Raw genomic sequence first — 9,473 nt, forward strand, 5'->3', positions numbered from 1 at the left:
CTCCTTCTCTTGATGTGGTTGTTCTGTCTCCATTTCCTTTTCTTTGCCTTTGCTGGATATATTCTCAGTGGCCTTGGTAGTTTGCTGCTTGGCAGTTGAGGAGGATTCAGCTGCTCCCGTTTGTGTGCTTGGAAGTGTGAATACCTGTGAACAAAGTTCAAGGTCAACCATCTTCCTTAGATTCCTTACTGCCCTCTGATTTAGCTCTTCTTGTGATACAGGCTCTTCTAAGGTCCCTCTCCTCCATTTGTCTTGGTTAGCATATTTTTCAATGTGAGGGATACTATGATGATCATAGGCAGACAACTTATATTTGAGCCTCCTCATTGTTATAAAATGATTAGGATCATAGGGTGTCCATGGGAAACTTGTTTGAAGGCCATGGGACTCAAGCATTCTATCTGCTTCCCTCCATCCTTGCTCCCTCTCGTTATAGATAAAATGGCCAAGTTGGCTTTTCACCTTCAACTGTGCCTTTTTGCCTTTTCCTGAAAAGTGAAGCACATCAACCCGGCCAAATTGCCTAAAATACTCTAGGGCAAATAGCCTCATAGGCACATACTTAGGTAATCTGAATGGAGGCAAATCACACCCATATATCCTGATGACAGTGTGGTGTTGGTAGAAGTACCAATCCCCAATGCTGTAAGATTTAGACAGCTGAAGAATTCTCTGCATGTCATCAGTGAGTCTTGGAGGAGGCGAGCTCATTAGCATTGTCATAGCTGGATGGATGAACTGATCAATAAATTCACAGTAAGTGTATGGAGAATCAGGTGTAGAGTGGAAGACAGAGGACCAATAGACCACTGATCTAGGATTGCCCTGGGCATCCATTCTCTTGATTGAAAAATGAAATCTCTCATGTTGATGGTATAAGATCAAATGATAGATGTAGGAGGTATATCTGAATACCCTATCTCTCGCCAAATTCATCAATTGCTCATGAATCTTGTCTGATATGTAGGTGGCATAGTCATAGCAGATTGGTGACTTGCCAGGAGCAAACATAAGCATCATTACCAGCACAGTAGCATCAATATGCTCAATTGAACTATATCCCAAGATGGGAGAAATCATATCTGCAAGGTCTCTGCCCAGCTCATTGAGATATACATGAACAATTGGAGGGTACATCACAATGTCAGTTTTAATGTATAACTGATTAAATTTGATGATTTGGGCATCTGTCAGTTTATCCCCTTGTTTTATCAGGTTCACTAGTGACAAAGGGACCAACTTCTTCTGAGGGTTGAAGCAAAGCATGTCTTTGATAGCTTGAGGGGTAACATAAAAAAGTACTGAACCAGATGGGTCAACACCAGCCCTCTGAGAAACATCATATTGTTCAGCACACAGGTGGATTAGTTCAGGGAACTGGTTGACCTGAGGGAGCTTGAAAATAGGGAGGAAAGAGTCCCATAAGCCTAATATATCTGTCCCATTTTCATGCTTGGCTTTCAATTCATTCAACAAATGAATGTGGAATTTGCTGCTCATGAACATTTCTTCTGTAATTTGGTAATCCATATCTGCCAAGGCTTGCCATTTCAAATTCCTTTGAGGGGCATTCAGAGGCTGAACATTTAGTACTACAGGTGTCTCCATTGTAAAAGAGGCTTTTGAATTGAGTGCAAAGTGGTTTTAATTGAGCAGGACAGTACAGAGGAATGCCTTTGTACCAGGGAGGTGAAATTATCAGGAACAGGGAGTGGTTCTAGTAAAAATAGCAATTGAAATACTATTTGAATTATGAATAGGACCAATGCCTGGTCTCCCTCTGTCTTCTATGGCAGGTTTTTAATAGCTCGACCAACTGTCTCACGTTTTCACGAGCAGTTTACAGTTTTTGTCCAAAACTCGGGAAATGAAGGCTCAGTCGGTGGTTTCAAGGTTGCAGTTGTGATTTAGAAGTGTTGCAGAGGAAAACAGTCGGTGAACTAGTGAGTTTCAGTGTTCCTTAAGCGTTATGAGCAATTTACAGAGAATTTAGGCGTATGGAGGATGAACTATGAGAAATACCTGGCTAACCGCGAACAGAGGTCGTAACTGTGGGTGGAATTGATGCTCTGGAGGTCTTCAGGTTGATTCCCGCAGGTGGCGCAGTTCAGGACGTGAAATAGCATGCAGAGGAAATAATAGCAAATGAGCGAAAAGTATGAAAAAACGCGAAATTTCACCATATAATTGGCTTTTTGGACTTTTGGCGCGTTTTTCTGCTGACGTCAGCATGATGTCATAGGTGGGGTCAGGGCCGGCTGACGTCATAGGTGAGGTGGCGGGCTCTGATTGGTCCACGGGGATGGTGAAGTGGCAGGACAGGTCGGCAGATGGTCGGGTGCAAGGGTTGACGTGACGGCATGGTGGTAGTGACGTGGGATGACGTAGAGGTGACGTAGCATAAGCGGAAAAGCCGAAACCGGAAACAGCCAGTGGTTTCATATCGCACCGCTTATGGTACGGGGGGGAATCTGTCAGACGTACCTCCGACGAGCTGTGGCGAGGACGCGTGGCTGCCGAGTGACGTAACCTTTATACGGATATCGGATGATATCCGTCGGACGTGAGACCCGCTCCGATATCAATAATGATCGTCGGATCTGGAGGGCTTGATCCAACGGCTGTCGGGTCGATGACGTGCATTGTGGATACGGCCGTAGGCGGAGGAACAAATATATATTTTTAATGCCTTTTCAATATATTCCGAAAAATCAAATATATGCGCCAAGACTTTGGTTTAAGCGGCGGAAGTGGGTTTTTTGGATTTTTTCATGATTTCAAAGGGGTTATGGGTAAAAAGGGGCTTGTATAGGGTTTACATTTGCAAATGGGGTGCAATGGGTTAAAAATGGATTCAGAAAAGGGGGAGGAGGGCTAGGTTTAGGTTCATCAACATGACCAGGTGTCATTTGATCCCTTTTTTAGAGAACATAGGGCTATAATGCCAAGGGGAGGGATATTTATACAAAATTTGGGGTTTATACACCATGGTGTTAATACTAGTAGGGGAAAGGTGATATAGGGGATTTATATAGTAAAGTTAGAGTTAATATGGATGGGGGGAATGAATGGGGGGAGAAAACACTAAGTTTATTTGAAACATACTTAGTTTAGGGAGTAGATCAAAATGAAAAGAGTTTTAGACAAGAAATGTGGCTTCTAAAAAGATTAAGAACCACCATGAAACCATAATTCTTCCATGAATCTCAAGTGATGAGGGAATGTTAGTAAATGACATGAAAAAGGGAAAAGGGAACTTAGTCATGCTTTCTGCTGCAACTTGATGAAGAAGAACACCTTGTCAACTGATTGACTTTGCTTTGGTAAACATAGTTAACGCACTTGCAATGGTAAAGATAACCTTTCTGCAACCCCAACTACTTACCCAGCTACTTGCCTAGCATTTTTATTTCTTCTTGGAGTGTGCACTTGGACTTGCAGACCCTTACTTGCCTTTTCTTTTCTTTGGCTTTTCTTTTGTTTTTCTATCCACTTCTACCCTTATTTCTTCCAAGGTCCCAGATTAAGCTGTTGGGAGCCTTTTCTTCTCTACCTGAACTACTTGTCTGCCAAGATTAAACAGTTTGGATAGACTCCTTTCTCTATTCTACAACTGCAAATTTAAACCATGGAATGATCCAGATTAGACTGTTGGACCATCCATCAAAATTTTAAGTCCATACCAAGCTATAAGCACAGATTGGATTCTCTTGGGAATATGTGATCTTTGAGTCATCAAAGCAGAGCATATTTGGTCCTTTCATAGTCAATCATGAAATATGAAACCTATTAGTATAGGTAGCTAACACCTGTGTAAACAAAGTTTCCACCGTGAAACTCAACAATACAAGAGGAACAGGCGTGCAAATATTAAGGAAAAACACATTAGCAGGCTTAAACAAAAGTCAATAGGAAGAACTGAGCCATATCACCCTTAAAAAACTCATAACTAACAAACTCGGAACTGTTACACGCATAAAAATACCAGTGAATAGAGAACCATCAATTCATATGCACAAAGAGAAGTTTTTTTTCTTTGAGATGACAACGTTTCTGGGATTGACTATTATGTAAAAAATTAGTTAATTTTAGGTTATTATTTAATTCTAGGTTTAATTAAGATGAAAGGGCACGATCATAAGATCATGCCCTTTCCCAAAGGGTGCCCATGGCGGTATATAAGCCAGGCAACTCATTGTAAACATTCATCATCTGTAATTTCATCTCTTTAATAAAATATTTATATATAATTTCTGCATATCTTTAAAATTCTCTGCTTCATCTAGTATCAGAGCCAGTAGATCACTGCCTTCGCTTCCGTTTGGTGCTACGCTGCCTCAGTCATTGTTTACAGCGTCCAGCATCCACGTACCAGCGGCTGTCACAAGTTCCTGCTGTCTCACTGCCGCCATTTGCTATCCCCAAGTCCGTAAATCCGCATTCCGCCTACAACAAAACCACACTCGCACTTACACTAGCTACCACATCCGCAATCCTTTATCGCTGCCGCCAATTTCGTCAGACTATTATGCGGTGAATTTAATTTTTCGGTGCAATCTCCTCTGTAACAGTTGGATTTCTGTAGCAGAATTTCAGGTATTCCAGTAAGGCTTCTCGGAGGTGCTTCGACCTACTTGTGGCCCTATTGCAACTTCATTTGAGCCCAATCGGATCTGTAGACCATACGAATAGTTGTGTCGTTCCATTTCAATATATATATTTATAACATATATAACATATATAGTTATAACATATATATATTTATAACATATATTTATATTAAATATTTATATATTATATAACATATATTATATATAATTTATTTATATATACGAAGATTGTATAGTTATATTATTAATTCATATATATATATATATATATATATATATATATATTTCATAACTTTATTTAATTATATTATATATTATATATATAATATATATAATTTAATTAATTAAATTTATTTTAATTAATTAAAAAGTTATATATATATATAATATATATATATATATATATATATATATTAATTTAATTAATTAAATTTATTTTAATTAATTAAAATTTTTATGTATAAAATTTATTTTAGCTAAAAAAAAAGGGAGGGGGGAAAATATTTTAGCTGGCAAATAAATACATGCCCCCGCAAACCCGCTCAATGTCGACAATGACAATGGCGGATTTCCAAAAAAGGTTGTTGGATGTAGAGCATAAGATAAATAACAACCACGACGAGGTCAGTAAAAGATTAAATGAAGTCGAGAGCAAGCTGGGGGAGCAAGCGGACAAAATCAAAAATCTTGAAGATACGACAAATCAAATAGAGATAAAAATGGAAAGTCAACATGTCCAAACAGGAGTAAACTTCAAAGAGGTCTTAACAATGCTAAAAGTTCTGTGTAAAAGGTCGAATTGTACACCCGAACAACTGCTAAAAGAAGGTGAAGAGAATCAAGAACACCTTTCGTCAGATTCAATTAAGTCCACAGACTCTCATGACAAAGTTGAATCCCCAAAAAAATCAATGACACCCCACCAAGAAGCGAGTAACACAGTCTTTACAAACAAGCAACTCTGGGATAACTTTACCAATCAACACCCTTTTTTCGCTCAACCAGTAGCAACATACCAGCGACGGGCAAAAGTCGAGATGCCTAAATTCGATGGAAACGAAAAAAACAATGTTGCATGGATAAATAAAGCAAAAGAATACTTTGAGATATATGACATCACTGACGATGACAAAAAGCTCAGACATGCATCCATGAAAATGGAGGGAGAAGCATATAACTGGTATATGTGGTGGAAAAAGACAACACATGTCATTAGCTGGAGGAAATTTAAAGATGCATTCTTCAAAAGATTCCAAGGTGTAAAGGAAGAAGAGTTCTTTTCAAAACTCATCAAACTACGACAAAAAGGAAGTGTCGATGAATACACTCAAGAATGGGAGACCTTAGTAACACGAGTACCTAGGTTATCAGAATCTCGTCTAATTCAGTCATACATCTCGGGACTCAAAACCCATTTACAAGCAGAACTTGAGATGCATGATATTACATCTATAGAAGAAGCAAGACGAAAAGCAAAAATAGCCGAAAAGAAATCCGAACCCATATTTTGGTCAACAGCGGAAAAAGCTTATGCAAGACGAAGGATACCCCAGTATGTGGACTCAAATAATACAAGATATGTTCCACCACATCGTCGTGAAGATGAAAAATCTAATGTGGAAATGCAAAGGATAAAAGAGGGTAAATGTAAACGCTGTGGTGAGAAGTGGGACCCCAAACATAGATGTGTTAAAGGAAAAGAACCAAAGAACCTATATAATTGTGAAGCAACCAATGATTCGAACAGTGAAGATTATGACATAGAAGACATAGAAGACGCCGCAGAATTCTCACCAGAATTAGATGACGGAAGTATTCCGCAAGTGTCATTATCAGCCATGACAGGTATATCACAACCTCAGACCTTAAAGTTAAAAGGACACATAAAGAAGAACAACGTAGTGGTTCTCATCGACTCTGGAAGCACACACAATTTTTTAGATACAACTGTGGCAAAGAGACTCAATATATTTTCATTTCCCTTACCAAACATGAAAGTGATGGTAGCTAACAGTAAAAAGATTGAAAAGGTGTGAAAATGCCATAAGGTTAAATTGCAGATTCAAGACTTCAGTTTAGAGTCTCCGTTTTTCACAGTACCGTTAGGAGGAGTAGATGTAGTCTTAGGTATCCAATGGCTACGAACTTTAGGTAATTATGCCGCCAACCATCAAGTACAATTTATAAAATTCAAATGGGGAGGTCAGAAGTACAAGCTACACGGATTCCAACCACCAGAAAATCAAGTTACATCATCATCCCAGATGATGAAGCTGAGTCGAAAAGGAGCACCTACTTATGTAGTACAATGTCACCAATTAGAAATGATATCTGCAAATATGACCAGAGAAGAATCACCAGAGATTCAAGACCTACTTATGAAGATGCCGCCTAATACGAAAATTGAGCGTAGAACAGAAGTTAAAACAGAGTCAGACCTTGTCAACATCAAGCCATACCGATATCCACATCTCCAAAAAACGGAAATTGAGAGATTAATCCAAGACCTTTTACAGTGTGTGACTTTGATCATTTTGGAATATATAATCAAGTGGAAAGACTTGCCGAAGAAAACGCTTCATGGGAGAATGAAGCATTTTGTCAACAACATCCGTCGTTACGTATGCTTTGAGGACAAAGCATTCTTTCGAGAGGAAGGCAATGTTATGTAAAAAATTAGTTAATTTTAGGTTATTATTTAATTCTAGGTTTAATTAGATGAAAGGGCACGATCATAAGATCATGCCCTTTCCCAAAGGGTGCCCATGGCGGTATATAAGCCAGGAAACCCATTGTAAACATTCATCATCTGTAATTTCATCTCTTTAATAAAATATTTATATATAATTTCTGCATATCTTTAAAATTCTCTGCTTCATTGACTTACTAAGAGCATCCCATTATTTCCTTTTAAAACATAATAGATAAAGCTTACTCAGTCTTTATCTCTTACAAAAGCATGCCAATTACAGTAAGTCGATTAAAGCAATTATCCGTAAGGCTCATTATAGCTTATCCATAATTGATTATTACAACATGATTTTATTCTTAATTCTATCCTTATCTTAAACTAGAAAAGCATGGAAATTGGTTGCTAAAGGACCCCACTCCTTTGCCTGTAGATTTTTTTGGATTTTTTGAATAAATTTGAAGATTTTTTCTCCAAGTCACATGCTCCTGCATCAGACTCCTGAGGACAAAAATTTTCATGATCTCCTGTCCATGAGCTTATCTACAGAACTACCCAGTTTCTGTAGCATGTTTTCTGTAACCCAAGTAGCTTCAGCGGTTGGTAGATCCTTCCATTTTACCAGATACTAGATGTACTCTTGTCCCCTTTTTTTCTTAAACACCTTTTTTTCTAGAATTCTTTCTGGCTGCAATTCCTTTGCTGTGGGTAACTGTATTACCCAGTCAATCTCTTGTGTCTCTTGATCTTGTGTTGTATCATCTACAGTTTCACCTTCATATTTGTACAGGTCTGCAACATTAAAAATTTGAGATATTCTAACATCAGGGGGTAACTCAATCTCATATGCAATTTCAGAAAACTTTCTTAACACTCTACATGGTCCAATTTTCTTGAACTTCAATTTGTTATACTCCCTCTTTGGAAATCTTTCTTTTCTAAGGTGTGCCAAAACTAAATCTCCAACTTCAAAGTTCACCTCTCTTCTTCTCATGTCTGCTCTAGTTTTGTACTTGATTATAATATCCTGCAGCTATTGTTTCACTTGTTCATGTATTGTTTGCATTTCTGAAGCAAAATCTTTTCCCTCTGCACTTATCATCTCTTATTTTCCCAAGTTTCTTAACTCAGACACTCCTCTTGGATGCATTCCATAAAAAATATGGAATGGACTCTGTCCTGTACTCCTGTTAGGTGAGTCATTATATGCATACTCAGACACTTGATCCCATTGCTTTGGATGTTCTACAGTAAGACTCCTTAAAGGATTGCCCAAGCTCCTGTTCACAACTTCAGTCTATCCATCAGTTTGTGGATGATAGGCAGAGCTGAAACTTAGTTTAGTTCCCAAATTCTTCCATAATTTCATCCATAAATTTCCAACAAATTTGGAATCCTTGTCTGAGACAATACTCTTAGGCAACCCATGCAATCTTACAATCTCCTTAAAAAGCAAATTAGTAATGTGAGAAGCATCACTAGTTCTATAACATGGAATAAAGTGTGCCTTTTTTGAAAATCTATCCACTACAACAAAAATTGAATCATTACCTCTTTGAGTCTTTGGTAAGCCCAACACAAAATCCATACTTACCATATCCCAAGGCCTGTCTGGAATTGGTAATGGAACATACAAACCTGTGTTTTGGCTCCTTCCCTTTGCATATTGATAGACTTTGCAAGTTTTCACATACTTCTCCACTTCATATTTCATTTTTGGCCAGAAATAAAATTTGTTTAACTACTCATAAGTCTTCTCCACACCAAAATGTTCTGCAAGTCCTCCACTATGTTTCTCTTTGATTAAATTCTCCCTCATTGAACAGTTTGGTATGCACAGCTAATTTTTCTTAAATAACAGTCCATCTTGTAAGAAGTAATCCAACCATTTAATCCTATCCAGCAAAACAGAATTTTTACAAGCTTCAAATGCCTCTTTAAAATCTAGATCTATTTCATATAATTCTTTATGAAAATAAAAGCCCAAAACTTGGATTTGACTCTCTTGAAATAATGCACTTCTCCTGCTTAAGGCATCTGCAACTTTATTTGATAGGCCATTTATATGTTCAAAACAAAATGGAAACCTTGAGGATACTCTACCCATTTAGCATGTTTCTGGCTAAGCTTTGGCTGCTGCATAATATACTGTAGTGCATGGTTATCTGAGTAAA

The sequence above is a fragment of the Pinus tabuliformis genome, chromosome 5_2 (assembly GCF_031772625.1).
Source record: "Pinus tabuliformis cultivar Carrire ecotype Pingquan chromosome 5_2, CPIR1, whole genome shotgun sequence".
Taxonomy (NCBI): Eukaryota; Viridiplantae; Streptophyta; class Pinopsida; order Pinales; family Pinaceae; genus Pinus; species Pinus tabuliformis.